The sequence below is a fragment of the Talpa occidentalis genome, unplaced genomic scaffold (assembly GCF_014898055.3).
Source record: "Talpa occidentalis isolate TD23 unplaced genomic scaffold, MPIMG_talOcc4v2.1 talOcc4.7, whole genome shotgun sequence".
In the NCBI taxonomy this organism is placed as follows: Eukaryota; Metazoa; Chordata; class Mammalia; order Eulipotyphla; family Talpidae; genus Talpa; species Talpa occidentalis.
The window spans coordinates 99445054-99468781 of NW_023605083.1; the positions used below are offsets into that span (position 1 = coordinate 99445054).

Sequence of the window (23728 nt, forward strand, 5' to 3'; positions counted from 1 at the left end):
TTGAGTTTCTTGAAAAGATTCCCCAAACATAGATAGCTCTTATAGCAATGTTAATCCAGGTGCTACAGAAAATTCTCAGATGAGTAACATGATGTTTATTGAGCAGAGTTCTCCAGATATAAGGAGGAACATTAACCAAGCTAGAAGGTGGTGTAGAGATGAGTCCTTCCCAATTGGAGGATATAGCCTTTAGGGTATACAATGCAAGAGAAGACAGGAGGCCTAGACCTGCAGCCATTTTCATAGAGGAAGACGACAGGACAGGATTTAGGAGGAACAGAGAAGGAACATGGAGAGGAAGTCTGAGGAACAAACCATTACGGAAGAATTAGTGTTCTCATTGCAAGAAGGAGTAACCTTGTATGTGTGATCTGTCATGAAACCCTGTCAGTTTTGCCTTGTGCTCAGGAATTCCACTCTCAGTGCACTAGACCTTGGTGGATGCCACAGGGGACTTGCCCAAGCTGCAGACTCCACCTTTTGCCATCAGAGGAATTCCCTGGCAGCTCCAGCCAACACTTGCCCAAGATCTAATACAGGAGGTAACTACAGAAAAGAAGTTCAATTCTCAGGCTCCAGAATTTACTATTGCTTTTACTACACGGTGATAGTGTATGATGCTCTATCCTCTTCAGTATTGTGCAGAAGCAGCTAGCTAATCTCACCTAAGCTGTAGTCAAAGAGGACACGACAAAGCGTCAGGATTTGTGATTGAACGGAAAGGGTTTAAAAGTTAATTACCTTTGCACTTAGTGTATGTATTTTCTTCCAACACAAACATAACTTAGCATATATCTTTCCTTCTTAATCCATTCATCCTTTACTTTTCCCCCATATACTACATTTTATTTTCCTGCAGTAAAATTTAAGCAAAAACAAAAGAGAAATAGTAACATGCTGCAATTGTGAACACTGCTCCAGACATAGGACAAGAATGTAGACTCAAACAGCACAAATAACATATCCAGGAAATTTTAGCCGTCACTCATAACCATGCTCTCCAGGATCTCCAGGCCTCCGGATGAAGCACTGCATCCTTTCACCCTTGGTGATCAGGTCTTACTTGCAGAGTGGAGAGGCCTGAACTCAACTGTCAGAGAAATGGTCTGGTCCTTATCAGGTTTTGCTAACCACCGACACTTCTTTAGAACCCTTGGTATATCACTCTAGAGTGAAGAAAGCTCTAGAAGGCAATGACTTGGAGACCAAAACCCATTGGTCTTATGAACCTATTAAAGACCTGAGATATTTGTAGAAGAGAAAGACAAAAACATGAATGCTACCTGTTTTTCTTTCAGCTACTGCTGCAGGATACCCCAGGATTAACTACCCAGTGAACACTGGAAACCCTGAGATCGTGATTAAGGCCATGAGACTCCTGTGATAACCGCGCTAATGAAACAATTTTTCTCTTTCCAAAGTCTAAGGTATGTAGGCAGCATCTGGAATCACATGACAACACTCCCCAGTTTTAGTGATTTGGTTTTGACTCCATGGAAAGAACTCAGTTTTGATTTTGCTTTTTTAACTTTTGATTTTTACAACTTTGATTTTTGTGAGGGTTTTTTATTTTCCCTTTATGTCTTTGCAGACTTTTTTTTTTAGGTGTATGTGTGGTTAATTAAGGGGAACAAAACAACCTGGCCACTTCAATGTGAGTAGAAGCACCTTTCCACCAGGTAGTGGTTAAGAGTGCGTTTTTGTAAGGAAGCAAAGAAGTGGTTTTGTGTCTCTCTGAATACGAGTAAAACTGAAGTTATTTAAGATATTCCACTGGGTTGAGTGAAAATAGAGGGAGCTCTCTGTGTCTATATGTAGCATGTCTGTAAATCTTCCCCCTTTGAGTCTAAGATTGTAAAGATGTAAAATTGGCACAGATGTCAACTCTCAAAATTTTGAGCTCAGAGATTATATGGGCAGGAAGGACCACTGAGCAGGTTTTCTATGATCTAGCAGACCGGGTAAAGGAGGTGTCAGAGCCCTTAGTGGCTTTTGCAGGTCTTTTATTGGGATTTACCTGGTACACAGCAGGCAAGGGTGCTGGGGGGCCGGGAGGCTGCCAGCCTCCCAGCCCCCAGCAATCTTCACTCTATCTGGGCTCTCTGACGTTCTCTCTGCTTCTCTCTCGGCTTCTGCTGCTTCTTTCTCAGCTTCTCTTTTGACTTCTACTGGCGTCCCCGTGATGCCACCCTTAAAAAGCCCAGTCTTAGCCCAGGTGAATCCCATCTACCTATGCCCACACCCTACTCCAGGTGCCCGTCATCAGGCATGCATTCAGGACCACAGGGTTCCGTCATCTATCCTGATGGCGGGAGGGCAGAAAAGCCTGATACTTTTTACCTTACCCTACAGAGATGTAATGGGACCTGGTACAAGTGCTTTCAGGAAGTGTGGGCAGTCTGAGATAATTTTTTATTAATGTGAACTAATTTGGGATTTAATAGGTTGGTTTGAAACACACATCTATAAAATTGTGATATTGCTTTAAACACCAGGTAAAATGGGAATTGGGAAACTAAAATTTTTTAACAAAAGGTTAAAAACTCCAGTTAGAGAATCAAAGATAAGTGACTAAAGTTTGACTGTCAGCATTGTGCTGGTGAGTTTAGCCAGAACTATGATTGTAATTTAAAACATTTTTTTCTAATACTTACAACAAAGCTTCCCAGAAATCTAAATGAAGGAAAATTGGCAGACTTTTAATTGATCAGAGGGAATTTTATGGAACCTCAGTAGAGTTCCGAAGACACTCCATATTTCTCCCTTTCCTCGGGGGAAAGACATTAGATAAATTTGATCTTTTCAGTATTTATGGCTAAATTGGAACTTAATGGGTAGCGCTGTCACTTGGGAGAAATACCTAACCTTGTCATATACATAAATATAAGCTCTGGTGTTTCAAAATTTATATGAAACCTTTTAAGTGTCTTGTCAACTTTTATTGTTGCTCTGAAATATTGTAAGTTATAATGTTGAACAAATTTCTTTGTTTTATGATGTTATTGTCAGATTTCTACTTTTGGTTATTTCAAACTATTGATATTTCAGAAATCATTTCTGGAGAAATTAACAGGAGAAAGACCTGTGCTAATTGACAGAACTCAAGAAGGCAAATTTTCTATACAGGACTGAATGGACTATTGGAGATTAATATAATTTTAATGTTTTTGTTTGAAATGACACTTTCTTTGTTTTGTTTTGTTTTGTTTTTTGACTCAAGGAAAAAACATTTTTTTCTTCTTTCAATTGACCGGATCTTTAGCAATGTTAAGCTGCATGAAGCTGATTTCCTGAAAGGGGGTGGGGGACTGCTTGGAACTAGGGGTGGAGTTAAGTGGCTTGTAACTGAACACATGTATCCTCCCTCTCTCTTATTTTTCTGGCTTCCACTTGCACCCTGGTGTCTTAACTCAAACAATGTTGCTGGCAGGACTTGTTGAACAATTGATTAATCTTCTTTCTCTCTGTTCTCCCTCTACTCACTCCCCTTGTAAATAAACTTTTTATTCTCTGCATGTCTACTTTTGGGTCTTATCCCGAATTCTTGCATGTCCTATAATGATCACACCTCATAAACAAATTTCAGTGACTTTCATCAGTTCCTCTCTAGGGGATTGTGTATAACAATAAAACATAGCATCCTCTTAAATAGCATTTCTAATCTTACACACATTCTGTTCCTTATTGACTGTTGACCTTCAGGCTATTTCTCCTCTATTGGTGAAGAGCCCAAACAAAATAGACCACTTTTACAATGTTTTGTTGAATCTACATGGATCTATCATCTTTCATGCATTATTTCAGTAAACAGTTTCCCTTTGAGACTGGTAGGCTTGTTATGGTCATTTTACAGGTGAGCAAAGTGAGGTACAGTGAGCGGCAATAACTGGGGGCCCAGCTGACAAGCTGCAGGGCAGAACTTTTCAGAGACTGGCGTCGGTGGGCATCAGAGACTGGCGTGTCCCCAGGCTGCTCTGCTGTGTCCTCCCTTGGAGAACCCCTTTCTCAGAAATACCTCTCTCTGTTCTCAGAAAGGCACTACACTTTTTCAAAGAATTTATGGACAAAGTTGGCCATACTCCATCTTCACAAGACTTTAGGGTGGGTTGAGAATTGAAATGTAATCACTGAAAACTACAACAAAGTCTGCCCCAAAGAATAGCACTGGAGCTGGGTCTTTAAGTGTGGCTAATGATTGGCTATGCAGAGAGGGGAAACAGCAGGGCAGGGAGAGGGACAGACTGAGCGAAGGCCAGGAAGAGGGAAATCATAGACCCATATCACAAGTTCAGCAGGGCTGCAGGATGCAGAGAGGAGAGTGACTGGACAATGCCAGGGACAATGTTTAAGCTGCCCTGCAGCAATACCTTGCTCTCAGGTGGTTCAAGGGTGGGCCTATCCGAGGCTGGCCAATGAGAATGTGGCATCTCCCTGGCCATCATGATTGGTTCAGGGATGGGCATGTGACTAAAGCCCAATCCAAAAGTTTTCACCAGGAGTTTACTTAAAACTGTCGGGAAAATGACCCACTCTACTAAGAGTGCAGGCGTCAAGGATCGTGGAATTCTGGAGCTGCTGGAGTCCTCTTTGTCACCAGTACAAAAATCTTTGACACCTCCCACTCAGACCAACCCTGGAAGAAGGGGATGAGAGCTTTTGGTTCAGGTTATTGTCATTGAAGCTTTCTGGAAGCTCAGAGGCACGGTTGTCCCAAGTAAAGTGCTCTATTGAGAGAAACCCCAAAGTCTTTCTTTCTTTCATCCTTCACTCTTTCATTTTCTTCCTCTTTTGTTCTCTCCTTGTCTCTTCATTTCTTTTTGCATTTAGTAAATATCCTTAAAAATATCCTACAAATATCTGATCATACTCTTAAAAAATTATAAAGTTCATAAAACACAAGAGAAAAAACTAAGAAATTGTCACTGGCTAGAGGAGACTAAGAAAACAAGACAGTTCAAAGCAATGTCTTGGATGGGCTCTGACAGAAAAGGGAGATTAGTGGGAAAATTGGTGAAATTTGAGTAATTTCAGTGGTATTGTACCAACTCTAAGTTCTTAGTTTTGGCAAGTGGATAACATAAGTTACGATAACTAGAGGAAGCTGTGTGAAGGGCATAGGGGAACTGCACTATATTTGAAAATTTTCTGTAAGCCTGAAACCATTCCAAAGTAAAAGTGTTTTAAAAATACATGCACAGAGGGCCTCCCTGGTGGCACAACGGGTTGAGCGCAGCACTGTGAAGCTGTCCACAGCCTCTGCAGCACAGGTTCGATCCCGGCCAGCCAGGGAGCTACCCACATGGCGTGGCAGACCTCTCCTGTCTCGCCTGCTGCTCCCCTCAGCAGTGTTTTTGGACCGTCTGCATGTTCTGCTCCCCGCTCTGTCTCTGGTGAATTCTCTAACGCTCCTGTGCCTCTGGCCTGTACCGCAGTTCTTTTATAAGTAAAACAAATCTTTTTAAAAATACATACTCAGAAAAAAAGTTCAGAGTGCATGCTTCAGAGTCCCAAATTCAGAGTTCCGGGACATGCAGTGAAAAATAGGTCTCCTTCCTGCTGTCCCTCCAGATCTGCAGTGACTCTCACTAGAAGCAACCTCCCTTTTCTCCCCCCACCCCATAGACACATAAATGGAAACTCTATGTCTATATCTGTATCTGTATCTGCTTGGTGTTCTTTCATGTATAGTATAACTCTTGGCGATTTTTCCACGAGACCCTAACAAGAACTGCCTCATTCAAAATGGCTTCATGTGTATAACCAGTCCGCCAATAAATGGTGGTCATTATTGCTTGCATTCTTTTTCCAGAAAAAATGCTACACATAATTATATATGAGTTATATATATATGAGTCTACAGCCTTCATTATATATGAGTCTACAGCCCTTGTGCAAATGTATCTGCAGATTCCTTATAGAGACCCTAGAAAAGCAAGACTAGAGTCTTGTCTACAGGTTACTGCAAGACCAGGTGTCCCCAAACTATATTGGGTTCTCAGAGCCAAAGGTGGAATTTGAAGTTTATCTTGGCAAAGTTGATTATTCAGTGCTGGCTGCAGATGAGACCCCTGGGGATTTGGATGCTACTGGTCAACGTCCTAGCACTTGGGAAGTCCTCCACTGGATTAACTGTCCAGATTCTGTCCTCCCCTCATGGACCACCTCACAGCAGCATTGTCCTCAAAAGCATGCCCATTAATTCTGGCTTCTGAGATCCTGGAGCTACCGCAAGTTGTGTCCTTTCTAAGGCTTGTCTTTATTATCTGAGCTGGTCCATTTCCCTCCACCAAATTTAAATTCCATTCCACTAAATTTCCATCCTCTTCTTTCAGCACTTAACCAGAATCCATTTCTGTTGCTTGCAACCAAAGAACCCTACCTGATACCTTTACCATCCCTGCTTTATTAAGTCAGGCACAAGATGGATTACCAGCTGGGCTTTCATTCGTCATTAATAGAGGAATGTGATAGACTCCTAGCTGCGGCAGTGTTCCCCCCATTCTGATGCTCCTGCATTCCTTTTAGATATTGATTCAGCTCTGAATAAGCATTTGTTGAAGTCATGCTCAAACCTTAGTTTTATTCACTTGGTGCCCCCACCACCACATTTTATGTTTAGCAAATCATTTTCCGTTTATATTCCCAAAATGCTGCTGTCTTTGATACAAAGAGGCAGAAATAGAAGACCTGTCACCATGCTGAGGACATCCCTCTACCCCACTCACTCCTGACTTACATCACACTCTGCTGTAAGCATCAGCTGATCATTTTGTACTACAACTCCAAACAGGCTGAGATGACAGTCAGCTCTCTAAGTGTGTGGTCCCCTCCAAAGCCAAGGGCATGAGCTTGGCAGTCAGAAAGTCAGGGTTCAAATCCTAACTCCTCAGTCAAGAAGCAGTTTCTTTCTTTTTTTTTTTTTATAGAGGCATGTTTTTATTTTATTTTATTTATTTGTTTGTTCATTTTGTTTATGCATGCACTGGGTACAGTCAGAAGCGCGGGAGGGTGAGAGAATTCACCAGAGCCAGAGCGGGGAGCAGAGCAGGCAGAAGGACTGAAGTACACTGCTGAGGGGAGCAGCGGGCGGCAGGAGAGGTCTGCGCACGATGTGGGACCCTCCTCCAGTGGCCCGGGAGCAGCCGGGGATCGAACCGGCACCGCAGAGGCTGCGGGCAGCTTCGCAACCCAGCGCTCAACCGCTGCGCCACCGGGGAGGCCCAGTCAAGAAGCAGTTTCAACTTTTTTGAGGACCCCACAGTTTTAGAGCCCCAACACTGAGGCCTTTGCCACAGTCACAAAATGGTGTTGTGGGAAGGTGCCCAGGTTGCTTGAAGCTCTGCCCTCCACTTTCCTCTCTGATTCTCTTCCTTCCTATCCAGAAGAAAAACAGGTGGACTTGAGTTGAGATCCTGCAGCCTGGAGGACTCCAGAAGAGTCCAGACAACCGAGTGGGTGGAGAAGATGAGAAAGAGCTGATGTGACAGTGTGATAGTGCTGTGCGCGAAACCACAGAGAACTGGATTGCTGTGTGCAAAACCACTGGGTACAAGCCGCCCTCAGCAGCCGTGTGAACCAAGGCACATCACTCTGCCTCTCTGAGCCTGTTTCTGCAACTATGAAGTGGACAGGGTAGCAATAATTCCTGTCTTCTTCACATGGTGGCTGGGAGGTCAAGTTTGCTCAAGATATGAAAGAGCTATGTACACACATGGGACTGTACAAGATCATACAGAGATGCTTCCAGGATCCACAAATCTGAATGAGAATCAGGAGCAGCCATCATGTTCACAGGGCTGTGCTCTGCCCAAGTTGTTCCCACACACAGCAAGGAGGAGTTCAGGTGGGGCAATTGGTCCTTCTCACAGATGAAAAATTTGAAGCCCTGAAAGAATCCAGCACTTTTTGGAAGGGGGAGGAGAATGGGATTTTCTAATATGCTGGGGAAATTGCTTGAATTCTCCAGTCTTCACATTTGGATGCTCTCTGTTTTGCATTGACATGTCCATAATTTGGTCCTTTTTAGGGGCAACATCAGTCCTTCCTTTCTGAATAACCTTGAACAAGTCACTGCTTCTCTCTAAGCTTTGAGCTTCCTTACCTGTATCATGGGGCCAATAATACCTGCTCTGTGGTATTGAGATGATGGCTGGAAAGCACTTAGTAAAGGATCTAATAGGTACTCGTAACTCATAACCCAGTGTTGTTGGAATAATGTCAAGAGGGCTGGCCTTGGCACTGGAAGGGGCCCAGATCAGGGCTGGCAGGGTGGACTGGCAGGCTCCACCAGTCAATCCAGAGACCATGAACACACCTGCCAACCGGTTCTCCCTGCCACCTTCTCCTCCCACTCACCTCTGCTCATTCATGTAATTGTCATTTTTTCCTAGTCCCTAGTGTGTTCCTGGGGACCAGGGATGAAGCAGAACTGTCTCCGGGGCTGCCAATCTGTGGAAGAGATTGACACAGACACAACAGTTAAAAGGCCAAGAGGCCAGTGACTCCAGGAAGTGAGAGAATGCTAAAGTGGGGGTCGTTCAATCCAGAAAAAAGAAAAAAAATCCTTTTTTCTTCTGTCTCTTTCTCCTTTCCTAATTTCCTCCCTCCTTACCTTCTCCCCATTGCTTTCTTTAACCCAGTGTAAATACAAGTTGAGGACATAAAGCAAATATTGTTATTAATGTTTATAAATGTGTTTATCTGAGAGGTAGTGAGCAAAAAGATGAGAACAAAATTGCAGCTCCCTTCTCTTCATCTGGGCTACTGGCTACAGCCACCCACACACTCAGACAATGTCAGGAGGGACAGGTCGACCGGCTGGGACCTGCCCCACCGCCCGAAGCTGCTCAGGGCCCCTTCCTAATCCTGGCTTCATGGCTTCCTTGTGACCACCCACCCGGTGAGTAGATCAAAAAACGGCTCTCCAGAGAGGAGGAGGGTTGCCCTCTCCAGAATTATCTGTTGGCACTGCTCCCCACCATCTTGCACAGCAACGCCACCAACATCCGGGGTGCCTTGGGCGGCCCGTCCACACTCACCTCTAACTTGCATGTGGGCAGTTCCTTCCCTTACTTTATGTCCTGACTGGAGTGGTTCTGAGTATGTTTTTCTTTGTTTCTTTCTTTCTTTTTTTCATGTTTGATCTTATTTATTTGTTACTTCTAGAAAATCTTGTTTTCGAGGGGTCTTAGACCAGTAGAAGATCTCAGAAAAACAAACAAACAAACAAACAAGGAGCCTCCAACTCTTGATAATCTGTTCCTGGCATTTTTCTTTGACCTCCTTCATTCTCTTGGCCAAAATCTTAGTCTACTCTGTGGCCTTCTCCTTGTTTTCCATAGTACGCTGTTTCTTCGGAGCATTATACTTAAATCTGGGTCCTGAACACAGGGAGTAAAAGGTGCTGAGTCTTGGGTGCTTTCGTGCTGGGGTTCTTACCTGCTTTGATTTAGGGGCCCTCCCACAACATAATGGCAGAGGTCGTCTTCTCCAGAAAGTGTGAAAATTGTTCCGGTTCTGCTAGCTTTTGGGGCCCCAGGCGAGGAGGCATAGTTGTATCAGTGAGTTCAGGAAGATCCTTCTCCTGGTCTTCACAATGGCTAAATTGAGAACACTCAGACTGGCATCCACAGTGTAACCCTGAACAGATTTGTATTTTCTTTTTTTTTTTTAAGATTTATTTATTTATGCACACAAGAACTGGGGTATAGGCCAGAGGTGCGGGGTTCGGGGGGCGGGGCAGTGAGAGGATTCACCAGAGACAGAGTGGGGAACAGAACAGGCAGACTGACTGAAATACACTGCTGAGGGGAGCAGCAGGCAAGACAGGAGAGGTCTGCTGTGTCATGTGGGTTGCTCCCTGGCGGGCCGGGGATCAAACTTGTGCTGCAGAGGCTGCGGATAGCTTCACAGTGCTGTGTTTAATTGCTTGCGCCACCAGGGAGGCCCAGATTTGCATTTTCTTTCCCCATCTCCCTTTGTTTGTAACAGGAATGCTCTTTAGTCAGCAGTAGGCAAACCAGAGCATTGGTCAAGATATCTGCCGTGTCTGTCGCTGCCACCACTGATTCGGGCCCAGAGCATCAGCTGTGACATCTGTGGTCATATGTTTTTCATAAAAGGTACGAAGTTTGCATTCATCGTCCACATCAATGAGTTTCTGGCAGCGGGTGGCTGGGAAAGGGATATTTATCTATATCTTGAGGCTGCAGACTGCCTATCAGGGACCACAAAAAAAGAGGCCCTGAGAAATGCAAATCAAAACCACAATGAGATACCACATCACATTCTGTGAGAATGGCCCAGATTAAAAGAACTAGAAACACAAATGTTGACAAATCTGTGGAGAAAAAGGAACCCTCTTACACTGCTAGTGGAAATGCAAACTGGTCCAGCCACTAAGGAAAAACTGTGTGGAGATTCCTCAAAACACTAAAAATGGATCTACAATATGACCCAGCAATTCAACTACTAGGAATCTACCCAAAGAACACAGAAAAACTAATTCAAAAGGAAACCTGCACTCCTGTGTTTATTGCAGCACTATTTACAATAGCCGAGATATGGGAACAACTCAAATGCCCGAAAAGAGATGACTGGATCAAGACGCTGTGGTATATCTACACAATGGAATACTACTCAATGATCGAAAAGATAAACTCACGCCATTTGCAACAACACGGATGGAGATGAAAGGGATTATGTTAAGCAAAATATATCAGAAGGAAGAAGATAAATATTGGATGATTTCACTTACACGTGGAATATAGAAAAACCAAACAAAGGGTCAGGAGAAAGAAAACTTGCAAACTGACCATAGATCTGAGGCACACAGCAAGGGAGGGTGTCAAAACAGGGTAGGGAAGAGCAGAAGAGATTATGGTGATGGTCCCTGGGTGATGGGGTGGGGGGAGAACTATAGGAATTAAACCTGAGAAGAGAAATCAAATACTGCATAAAAATGAACAATGATATAAGAAAATAAATAAATAAATTTAATAATAATAATGAAAGAGGGCCTCAGTATATTTGTTGAAAAAAGGATGGGCGATAAGACAGACATCCCTAGAGGAAGTCATGGTATACTTATGATTATATATAAGATTATATACAATCATGGTATACCCTGGTTAACAAAAGGTTGGGTAGCAATGAACTTGTATGGAAGGAGGGGGGGAGGTCGAAGAGCATATTCAGGAACCTAGTCCAGAGCCTCAGCTTCTCACTGCACTTTGGGAGTCTTTCTGCCCTTGCTGGCAGGGTATTGGCAGAAAGATCAAAAGAGATCGTGTCACCTTCTACCAAACCCTCAAAGGACTTTGCATCACATTTATAATCAAATTCATCACCTCTCCCATGGCTAGAAGAGCTTGCCCCTCTCCCCAACACCTACACTGGGTCTCCCCTACACTGTTCCCTCCCCCGGAATGTCCTTCCCCAGATATCCACACAGGCCTCTCCCATTCCTTCCCCTTCATCTCCGGAGCAGTGACCACCAAGACTGTCCTTCTGCCTACAGCCCCCTCCATCCCTCCTGCTCAGTGCACTTTGCAGCCTTGGTCACCACCTGACTTTACACTACATGGAGATTTCTCTGTTCCCTCCTCTGTGAGGACAGGAGTTTCTGCCTATCACGTTTATGGTGGAACCCCCAGAACCCAGATCAGGGTGTGGCACACTGTGGGTGCACAGCCAAATTTAGTGAACCAGTGGACACATGTTAAGGACTGTGCCATTTGACCTCCCTTCCAGGCTGCATCTCAGGAGTCTAGGTTCCTGCTGATGGGGGAATTCAGGGCCGAGGTCTGGAATGTGTGCCCCCCATATGCAGATGGGCCAGGGGGCTGGCCCTGCTGCTCAGGGTGTGCAGGTTGGGGAAGAAGGATGAGCCACCGGCTGCTGCACTGGGTATGCCCTGGCTTGTCCTAGCTTATGGCGAGAGGCTACCCCTCTCATTAAATACCTCCCTGGGAGGCCTGGACCTCTACAGCGCATGCTCTGTCTTCACCTCAGAGCCCTCCAAATTCTGGGTCCACTAACTCACAGGCCTAATCCTAGGCAGGGCCCAATCCTCCAATACCAGAGAAGTCGTAGCCTGGCCTGAAATCACACAGCAGGTTAGAGAAGAGTCAGAGAAGACTTGGATTCTTGCACCAGGATTGAGCCCAAGGGGCAGCGGTGACCAGGTGGAGGCACGAGGTGGAAACTCAGCTGCCACGGCAGAGGCCACCAATTCCCACAAGGCCTTGTCGAGCTGGCGTATCAAGCGACTCATAGACCCACTAGCCAGCCATAACCACACCATGGGCAGCTGTGACAACACACTTAAACTTGTGAGAGAGCAGAGGCCATGGATTCCCCTTAACGCTCGGTTACCCCCATCTCCTCTTCCTCTTTCTGCAAACTTGAGTCACAACCACCTGGTGGGGGCAGGGGGTGGACTGGGGCTGGGGGTGTAGATGTCTGAGTCAGCCTGACCCAGGTTCCAGTCCCAACACAACCCCTTACCAGATATTGAGTCCCAGGGCAAGTTAGGGTTAATTAGGCAGCTTTGGGGCAGGGCAGGCAGGGACTTCAGGAGAGTTAAAAGAGGTTTCTGAGATAAGGGCAGAGAAATTTAGGAGGGTTAATGAGGGCAGTAAATTTTAAGGCTAAAATTTGAGGCTAATTGGGACAGTGAAATTTAGGGGACCTTGGACAGGGGAGGTAAAACGAGAAACTCTAAGATAAGAGCTGGGAAAACGGGCACATCTGCCTGGAGGTGTATAGCCACTAGGAGGAAGAGCCAATCACAAAATAGGATGATGAGATTTTAGAATAGAGAAAAAAGGGTTTAAACATCCCCTAGACACGGTCCCATAATGGTGTCTTTTGCTCCTCCTTGGCAACTTTATTTTGGAGTCTTTGCTTTTGTTCTTTTTCCTCTAAACAAATGTTTCCTTGGCCCTCCCTTGTGGCACAAGGGGTTAAGTCTCAGCACTATGAAGCTACCAGCAGCCACTGCAGCACGGGAGTTCGATCCCCACCAGGGAACTACCCAAATGGTGCAGCAGACCTTTCCTGGCTCGCCCGCTGCTCCCTTCAGCAGTGTATTTCCTCAGTCTGCGTTCTGTTCCCCACTCTGTCTCTAGTGAATCCTCTCACCCCTGCCCCCTGCACCTCTGGCCTACACCCCAGCTCTTGTATGCATAAATAAAAAAAGAAAGAAATTTTTTTAATAAGGTACCATTTCACTATGAGGAAACTGAGGCATCGGACGGGGAAATGACACCACTAGTAGATGGTAGATTGGGGATTTGAACCTAGTCTGTGCTCTGACCCACTTCCTCCACAAAGGGGGGCTATAGGGGGTTATAAATAGCTCTTAGAGCCTGCCCTAGGGGCACAGGGGCTGCTGGGCTAGGGGCAGGAGTGCAATCACATGTGAAGATGGACTGCCAGAATGTCGCTCAGCACCTCAGAAGGCCACCTCAAACAAAGGTTCAAGTGCAAGTTGTTTGTTTGGATGTGATTCCAGCAATCACCTTTAGAGGCGGGGCGGGGGAGGGGGGAGTGAGAAAGAAAGGGAGGAGCCAATAAAGAGTGTGAGAATCTACTGCTGTGGATTGTGGGCACCTGGTTCAGCCCTTTTGCTGTGTGGTGCCACCATCCCTGAACTCTTCCATAAAATATGGGGTGCCAATCCCAGTCTCCCAGGAAATAAAGAGTGGGAGGTCTCCAGGGGGTGGGAGGGGTCCTATTTGTTCTTCCAATCCCAGTCCAAGCTCCAGGATATATCTCAGCAGAGGCTCTCTGTGGGTGAAGAAGCCACAGGAGGTGGGCACAGTGCCCAGGCTGTGACCACAGGGGCCGTGGAGAAACCACATCAGGGTCACCACAGACTCCACCATCCCACGACGATTTCCGCTGTTGCCTCTTCCAGGGCTGTGTCTCCCACCACAGTTGGCCGGCCCTTTAGCCTTCACCTGCCCCTGGTGGCCCAGCAGTCTGCGGCCGCAGCTACAGGGGATGCTGGCAGCTCTTCCTGGAGAAGTCTGCAACAGTGAGTGGCTCTGTTTTAAAAAGCCACTGAGGGGGCCTCCCTGGTGGCGCAAGAGGTTAAGCACAGCACTATGAAGCTATCTGCAGCCTCTGCAGCCAGGGAGCTACTCACATGGCACAGCAGACCTCCCCTGCCTCACCCGCTGCTCCCCTCAGCAATGTATTTCAGTAGATCTGCCTGTTCTGCTCCCCACACTGTCTCTGGTGAACCCTCTTACCCCCCACATCTCTGGCCTGCACCCCAGCTTTTGTATGCATAAATAAATAAATCTTTGGGCCTCCCCTCGTGGCGCAGGTGGTTGAGCACTGCACTGTGAAGCTGTCCGCAGTCTCTGCAGCGCCGGTTCAATCCCAGCCTGCCAGCGAGGGTCCCACATGGCGCGACAGACCTCTCCTGCCTCGCCTGCTGCTCCTCTCAGCAGTGTATTTTGTCAGTCTGCCTGTTCTGTTCGCCACTCTGTCTCTGGTGAAACCTCTCACCCTCCTGCGCATCTGGCCTGTACCCAGGTTTCTGTATATATAAATAAATAAATCTTTTAAAAAAATCTTTAAAAAAATAAAATCCTTCAAAAAAACAAAAAGCCATTGAGACTCTAGAGTCCCTGCATACTGGGCTGAAATCCCAGCTCCGTCACTCGGGCATGTCACTTCTCTGGCCTGATCCTCACTGGCCTTGTGATGAAGTGGAACTCACAGTCCATCACCCCCACCAGCAACCTCGGCACCAACATCAGGGCCTTTCTGCTTAACTTCAGGCCTTTGCATGTGCTGGTACCTCCATGAGGAATCCTGTTCATGCGTCAGGGGTTCATTCCAATGTCATCTCAAGGAAAGGAAGCTCTGACCACTCCCCCAGACTAGCATTGGCCCCCTTTTGGGTCCCCTCACAGTGCTCTTCCTCAGTAGCTGAGCCATTTGTGAAATGTTCTTTATTCCTTTACTTCTGTAACAGGGTAATCTCCAGGGAGAGTGGAGGTTTCAGGTTCCCTGCCCCAGACTAGGAAGGGTGGAGCTGGGCAGGGAGCTGAAGCTAGAAAAGACTAGGAGAAGGATTGAGACGCAGAAATGGAAAGAGATGGAGAAATGAAGAAAATTTCAAGAAGGCACAAGGAGCAGAGATGAGTGAAAGATGCTGCACTTGCTTAGGTTTCTACCAGGGGGTGGGGGCCATGGAGGGAGACATTTAAAAGAGACAGACGTGGGTGAGAGACCCATGGAGAGGCTGACAATGGTGGCCTTTATCTTGAATTTGATTTTGCTCTTCTCCTTCCAGACTTGCCTGGTCCCTTCTGCCCCTTTCCTGTGGGTCCCCACCAGAAGGTGCCTTAGACTTCTGACAAGATTTTGGGCCTGAGTGGCCCCACTTGTGGCCAACCCTGTTTGAGTAAGGCTGTCCCCATGAGGGGGATGGGTAACTTTGGATATTTCATGGGGAAACTTTTAACTATATTCTTTTTCTTTATGGCACACTAATTGTTTCACTATTACACACAAATTGTATCAGAGTTATTTTCTAAAAATGGTCTTACACACTAGAATATGTTTTGTCTTGATATGGATGACAGAACCCTTTTAGAGCAGGCATGTATGGGGGCCCTGGGGTAGCCCTCAGTTCTTCTCACTAACACCTCCTCTTCTATATCCCCCACTACAAAATCCATGAGATTGATGGAGGACAAAAATAGAAGAAAAAAAAAAACAACTAAAAAAGGAGGCGCCACAAGACCAGAAACCTGGCTCACACAAAGAGATGGGGGCAGAAGAGATTAGCATAGCCATCTATGCAGTTGTGGAAACTAGTATCCTGAAGCTCAGATGACACTAGTATCCTGACGCGCAGACCACACTAGGATCCTGAGGCGACGACTCATAACATGCAAGCAGGTATCAGACTGCTGTCTAGAGCACAGGTCCAAAGGTAAAGATAGGGAGATTGACCCCAACAGACTCCAAAGGTAAAGATATGGAGATTGAGCCCACTGTGGAATCTCTGGTCCCTTTCAGATTCTACATATTTATCCAAAATTAGCAATGAACTGACAGTTCACAAGGAGTGACCCCTCCCGAACAAAAGAAGACTGTCTCTGCACTGGCTCAGGGCAGCATTCCCGCTGCCCACCTGTGACTCTGCAGGTGCCTCTTCACCAACTCTCTCCCTCTGCAGGGCAGCAGCTTCCTGCCTGCCCGTGACCTGTCAAGGCCGCCCGCCTACAACCATGCAGGCCTCTCTTAGCAACCCTGTCCCTTCTGGGGCAGCTCTTCCTGCCCGCTTGTGTCTCTGCAAGTGTCTTTTATTGTTTTTTCCCCTCCCTAATAAACCTGCCCTTTAAATATAACTAACGCCTCTGTCTCGTGGAGAAACTCGCCTGAGAAACTCATCATATGCCGCTGAAAGGGAAGCTCTGGTGAAACCTTTCCCACAGAGAACCCTAAGGACAACGCACTCCAAACCCACAGACTCCAAAAATGACAACAAGATCACAAACATTTTGTCTCCTGCCAAACCCCAGGGTCTGCCAAAGGGCCTGGCACACAGTAGTTGATCAATAAATGCTTGTTTGAATAAGTGAATTATTGTCTGATACACTTGACTGATGTAACCCTTTGCTCTTCCTGTCCAGGCTGAAATGACACCCTCTCCAGCCATCCTTTCCTAATTTCTCCTCTGGGTTTTCAGAATCTCCCCTAACCCCTTTCCTCACTCATAACCACCTTGCCTCCAGGGTGCAGCAACTCAGTTATACCCTCTCTGCCATCCCACCAGCCCCTAACGGCCCTCTCAACTTGACTTCCCCCAAGGAGGTTATACTGGGCGGGAAGGAAGAAGTAGGAGGAGGCTCTTCAGTCTACAGGGCCTGCGCAAGAGAGGGCACTTGGCCAGGCGCAGGAAGGAGGTGGAGGAGGGGTGTGGGGAGTGGACTGCAGTTCCCAACCGGTGACTGTGACGTGAGGCCCTGCGGGGCTGTCAAGGGGCGGAGGTCTGGTATTTCCTGAGGCAGGCCCGGAAATGCTTGAGGCCGGAACTGGGGAGGACCTAGGCAGACAGGGGGTAGGCTGGGCTGGGGCTGGGCCTGGGCCTGGGAGGGAACCACAGGCTGTGCGGTCTGCACACTTCCCACCACTTGCCACCTTGAGGCTCACCATGCACCCTGCTTTGTGGTTATCTCTGTGAACCTTAATAGACTAGAGACGTGCTATTCAACACCCATTTGACAGAAGTGGAAACTGAGGCACAGTTAGGGCACAGGGTTGCAAAGCCATCACCGTTTCAACTGACCCTCATGGCAGGGTCAGGGTGCTTTGTTCTCCACAGGGTTGCCTCACCCACAATTCCCTTCCATCCCAGAGGGCTGAGGGACTTGAAGATGGAACTGTAAGGGGAGGTGATCACCTGGCTGACCCAATGCACCACACAGCACAGACCATATCCTGGTCAGCAGATGCCAAGAGACAGTGGTGGGACATCTCAGCCTTCCTCCCTGGCCAGTGCAGTCCCCTCTTATCTTAATCCTCACAAGGACCAGGCCACAGAAGAGTAGGCACCTGGCACCTCATCAGAGAGGTGAGACAATAAGCTGCATGCATCTTGCATGTGGAAAATGGAGACCCTAGTAGAGCAGGCGTATACTTGCTGATTCACAGACTTTGATTCAGTCATCCACTGATTGAGGAATCATAACATCCAAATGGCTGGACTCTGTATGAGTCTTGCCTGCACTGCCTATAAGTTTCAGAATCTTTGAACAAGTTGCTTTGCTTCTCTGGGCCAAAATTCCCGCCTCTTTATGGTAAAGATGAAGCCTGGTCCTGACTCAGAATATTGTGGTGAGAATCTGTGTGTGATCTGTGTAAATCACAGCCCATAGTATGTGCTCAATAAACACTGGTTATGTAACAGGGTGGTCCCCAGGAAAGTGGGGAAGGTTCCAGGTTCCCTGCCCCACCCAAAAGGAGGGTGGAGCTGAGCAGGGAGAGAAGAAGCTGCAGGGGAGACTGAGAAGCGAAGGAAGCAGGATGGAGAGCCAGAAGAAGACCTGGACGAAGTACATGGAGCCGAGAGACACGTGAAGAAACTACACTTGCCTTTTGGTCATGGACTGGTTGACACAGATGTGGGTGAGAGACCTGTGGGGAGGTGACAGTGGCAGTTTTTGTCTTGATTTTGATTTTGCTCTTTTCCTTTCAGACTTGTCTGGTTGTTTCTGATCCTTTTCTGTGGGTCCCCACTGGAAGATGCTTTAGACTTGTGGCAGGCTTTCGGGTCTTGTGCTGGGCCAATCCTGCTTGGGTGGACTTTACCCACCAGAGGACAGGTAGCTTTGGGTGCTTGATTTAGAAACTATATTCTTTGCCTTTCCTGTATTGTTTATTAATTGTATTAAAGTTCCTTTTCATTAAAGTCTCATATGTTTTGGGGCCTCCCTCGTGGCACAAGGGGTTAAGCACCGCACTATGAAGCAATAGCAACCTCTGCAGCACGAGTTTGATCCCTGGCCAGCCAGGGAGCAACCCACATGGAAAGGCAGACCTCTCCTGTCTCACCCGCTGCTCCCCTCAGCAGAGTATTTCAGTCAATCTGCCTGTTCTGTTCCCCACACTGTCTCTGGTGAGTCCTCTCACCCCTCACATCTCTGGCCTGTACGCCAGCTCTTGTATGCATAAATAAATAAAATAAATCTTAAAGAAAAAGTCTCATATGTATTGTGTTGATGCAGTGGATGGCAGAACCTATTTAGAGCAGGCAGGTTTATGGGGTCTGGGCTGCCCCTCTCCCTGCCCTGTAACAATATTGCCACACCTTCCTCCTCCATCTCCCTCTACCCACTTCCCTCCCCACACCATGGTCTTCATAGTCACCCCTGACCTCCTTCCTCATCCAATGGTCATCTTGTTTTCATTTGTCTCTAGCAATCAGAAACACAGGCAACTCTTGGCTTGTACTTCCACAAGGCATCAATCTGTTGATTCTGAGTAGGGCTTCCCCACCACTCCCTAATGTCTCACAGTTAACTATTTCATTCATTCACATTTTATGCCTGGCCCTTGCTGGTGTTATAATATAAACCTCTGCATTAATGTATTGATGTTCCCCTCTCTACTCTCATTTCCGGGAATCAACACACAAAAATATCACTTTTAGCTACTTCAGAGGTGTCAGCAAGAAATTTTTTTCAACCATAGACCCCAGGAACTCAGCTTACCTCCTTAGGGATAAATAATGTAATCAATCCCTTATTAAAAATTTAAAACTTGAAGGCTCATTCTCATATCAGGGGCCCTAGTACCTGGGGAATTCATTAGAGAAGGGAACACATGCACGCACACACACACACACACACACACACACACACACACACACCCAAATGTGGAAAAACAGAGTGGGGCTTTTCTCTGGAGAACAATTGGATTCTGGGGATCAGAGATCCACAGCCAAAAACTGTGGAGCAGATAGACCCAGCAAGGGCAGACAAGAAATCAATCAAGGAGCCAGGGGGCAAAACACTCAGCACCCCTGCCTTTAGGGGCACCTGAGACCAGCGGACAGTCCTTATGACTACTGGGAACAATGCTTGTCTGAGGTAATGATTGACAGTGGATCCTATAAGCCCTAGTCATAGGCAGCTGAAGTTCAACCCTGAAGATGTGCTCTGTTGGGAGCAGAACAAGGTCCAGCTGTGGCTTCCTGCAGAGGACTCACAACAGAGGCTCTCTACAAATGGTTGCAAAACATCTGTCCCACCCCCAGCTGGGGCCATTGCTGGGATAACATTTACGTAGGATGTTTGCTGGCTCTAATCTGAGTTTAAATCCTCTAGACCCTGGCAGCTGGAGCTTGCACCTCTGGGGAAAGCTCTGTTCTTGGGAGTTACTAGGAACAGACCCCAGCTCTGTCCCAACCTCCCAACCAGTTGCAGAAGCTGTTATGATCATAGCTGGGCTGCAGCTGAGGAGTCAGTGTTAGCTGAGGCTGCTGGAAAGGCTCTGAGAAATGGGCCTACAAGAGAGTGAGATTGAGGATCTCCCATTCAGTTGGGACACCTGCAACCCCTAGGGTGGACTGAGGAAACCGGGCATCAGAACTCTTGGCAATCTCTGGCAGCAATCTCTTCGCTTCCCTCTCCCCTGGCTCAGGGCTGGCTTTAGCTCATTGGTTACTTCAGAATGGACCCTCTACCCTGCTCCCAATCTTTCCTGGCACTAGAGCCCCAGTCATTCAAACAAGTGCAGAGGCTTCAGCCTAATAAGGCAATAGACAACCCAGCATCCTACGCAAATAACTAGGATTATATCCTGCAACCTGTAATCTTAATATAAAGCCAGCACATCAAGATATGCTATTTGGCTCAACACATAGAAATTAACATGTAGTTTCAAATGAACAAACAGAAGAATATACCGCAAATGATGGAACAAAACAAACCCCCAGGGAAAAAATCTAATTGCAACAGAATTAGGTAACTTACCTGAAGAGAGAAAACTAACAAATCAATAAATTCTCAGAAATGAAAGATGAGCAATTACAAGATACCAAAAAAGGCTCATAAGAGACTACTATGAATACCAATACATGCCAATTACATGCCAATAAATGTGATAATCTAGAAAAATGGATAAATTTTTAGAAAAATAAAACCCACCGAGGCTGAATCAGGAAGAAATTGAAAACTTGAATAGACCAATCACAAGTATGGAAATTGAGTTATTAAAAACCTCCTAAGAAACAAAAGTCCAGGACAAAATTGCTTTACTAGTGAATTCTATTTTTTTTAAAGATTTATTTTATTTATTTAAGCATACAAGAGCTGGGGTACAGGCCAGAGGTGTGGGTGGTGAGAGGACTCTACCAGAGACAGAGGGAGCAAAATAAGCAGATCTACTGAAATCCACTGCTGAGGGGAGCAGCAGGAGAGTCAGGAGAGGTCTGCTGTGCCAAGTGACTTTGTTCCCTGGCTGGGGATCGAACTCCCGTGCTGCAGTGGCTGCTGATAGCTTCATAGTGCTGAGACTTAACCCTTTGTGCCACCAGGAAGGTCCTTTACTAGTGAATTCTAACCAAACCTTCAAAGAAGAGCTAATGCCTATTCTTCTCAAACTTGCTCCAAAAAAAGTGAAGAAGAGGAAATACTTCTAAACACATTTTACGTGCAAGCATCATCCTGATACCAAAACCAGGTAAGGACATCAAAAGAAATGACATTACAGATTAGTATCTCTGATGAATATAGATGTGAAATTTTAAAAAAATACTAGCACACTAAATTCAACCATGTACTAATACACCGTGACCAGGTGGGATTTATTTCAGGAATGTAAGGATGATTCAATGTAGGCAAATCAACTAATGTAATATGTCACATCAACAAACAGAACAACAAAAATCATGAGGTCATGCCAACAGATGAAGAGAAAGCATTGGTAAGATTCAGCATCCTTTCATGATGAAAATCTCTCAATAAAATGAGGATAAGAAAGAACATAATTTAACATAATAAAGGTCATTTATTACAGCTACTGATAATATACTCAACACTAAAAACTAAAAGGTTTTCCTTTAAGATCAGGAAAAAAACAAGATTGTCCACTCTTAACACATCTTCTGGATCTCAGTTTCCTCCTTAATAGGGTGGGACTAGTAGTAATACCAGCTCCAGAGGACCAGTGAGAGAATTTAGTTACACTGGTTTACGATGTCACTGACTCTTGGGAACCAGGTTTATGGCTCACTCTGCTAAATGCAAGATGAAGGTTTCCAGAACTAGGAGAGACGGGGGTACCCAAGGAAAGCCATGGAATAACAGTAGTCAGCTGTTTTACCTGTATTGTTTGACCTAATCCTCACAACTTTCAAGAAAGGTGTTGTTACTATTCCTACTCTATAAGAAGGGGAAACTGAGGTACAGAACAGCTAGGAAACTTGCCTCTACGCACACAACAGAGTGGTGAAGTTGGGATTTTTGACCAACAGTGGCCACTTTGGTGCCAATGCTCAGATTGCTGGGCACCATTCCCTGAACTAAGTCTGACGGTACATTCAGTTGAGCCCAGGGCTCGACAGTGCCCAGGCTACAGAGGACCCCCCTTCCTGAGCTTTCAGGCCCCCCTGCTTGGGAAGTGAGGACATCTAGAGTCACACAAGTCACCGAACTCAGAGCAGGGTTGAGGTCTGGGGTCTCCCAAGTGACTTTAGGGACCCAGAAGATTTGGACCTACACTGTTCATTCCCAGCTGTGTGACTTTGCACTAACCACCTCCCCTCTCTGTGTCTTAGTTTCTTCATCTGTAAAAGGAGATCAGTAATTATTCTTCACTTACGGGACTTTGGGAGATTAACTGATCTAATAAATATATAAATCACATAAGAAAGTCCCTGGGATATAAGAAAACAAATAAATAAAACAAAACAAAGCTGAGCCTCCCTGGTGGCACAGGGGTTAAAGGCAGCTTTATCAAGCTCTCACCAGCCACTGCACCATGAGTTCGATCCCTGGCCAGGGAGCTAACTCACATGGCGCAACAGACCTCTCTTGTCTCACTGGCTGCTCCCCTCAGCAATATATTTCAGTAGATCTGCCTGTTCTGCTCTCCACTCTCTGGTGTCACCCCCTGCACCTCTGGTCTATACCCCAGTTCTCATATGCATAAATAAATAAATTTTAAAAAAACCAACAAAGCCACTATCACCATGATCATTCACAGTGCTGTCTCTGGAAGTTCTTGCAATAGAAAGCATGACAGAATTTGCTGTAGGGGGGGCCTGGGTGCTAAACCTTCATGCTGATCTTGGATCCAACACCTAGAAGGGGCCCCTTCACTCCCCATTCTATAGTTGATGAGACTGCGGCAGGGGAGAAGCAGCCCCCCCGGGATCTGGGCCACTTCAGTGAAACATTGCAGGTTCCTGCCTCCCTGCCAGATGTGCAGGCCCTCTCCTGTCTTTATCCCCACTCCTCTCAATATCTCCAGTCTCTCAGGATGAGGCTGCCTCAACCCCTCTCCACCACTGAGGTCTTCCAGGAGTCCCACACCAGGCTTCACCTCCTACTAGCAGGGCCTCTGGGCTCTGGTGGTAGTCTGCGACACAGCAGTTCTGTCACATCACCCCTCTTTGGAGATCAGTGGAGTGGGTCCTGAGGAAGTCCCCAGCCTCAGAGTAAGGCGGGAGGCTTCAAAACATGGGGGGTGGATTGGGGGTGCAGGCAGGCAGGGACCCAAGTGGGAGGCACAAATGCCTCCCCAATCAGGTCAGACACTGACGCACTGGGGTTAAATGATGATGCTCCCAGGAAGTCAGCGGGCCCAAGGCTAGACAGGGCTGTGGGAGCCCACCCCAGTCTTTACCCCTTTTACCTCCCGCAGTGGGGGCATGAAGACCCACCAAGGCCGCTTGGTGTACCCTCTGGCAGTGCTGACCATCGTCGCCCCTGACGGAGCTGTGCACTCACACAGTCCTGGAGTCCAGCTCTGGCCTTCGCAGCTTCCTCTTCTAGGAAGCCCTGCTCCTTCTCAAACGCCACCTCCCACTTATTTTTTAGGATGCAGTTAAAAAGTCTTCTGCTGGTGGGCCTCCCCGGTGGCGCTGCGGGTTGTGCGCAGTTCTGTGAAGCTGTCCACAGCCTCTGCAGCGCCGGTTCCATTCCCGGCCGGCCGGGGAGAAACCCACATGGGGCAGCAGACCTCTCCTGTCTCG

The 23728-nt window shown here is 46.7% G+C and overlaps 1 long non-coding RNA gene and 1 pseudogene across 1 annotated transcript; one reads left to right on the forward strand and one right to left on the reverse strand.

Moving 5' to 3' along the window:
- Positions 1-460: 460 nt before the first annotated feature.
- Positions 461-7519, forward strand: LOC129144852 (uncharacterized). The gene is made up of 3 exons (XR_008549581.1): positions 461-542; positions 1299-1427; positions 7383-7519. It is a non-coding gene; the product is annotated as an uncharacterized LOC129144852 (long non-coding RNA).
- Positions 7520-9144: 1625 nt separating this feature from the next.
- On the reverse strand, positions 9145-23454 carry LOC119231521 (40S ribosomal protein S6-like; annotated as a pseudogene).
- Positions 23455-23728: the final 274 nt, after the last annotated feature.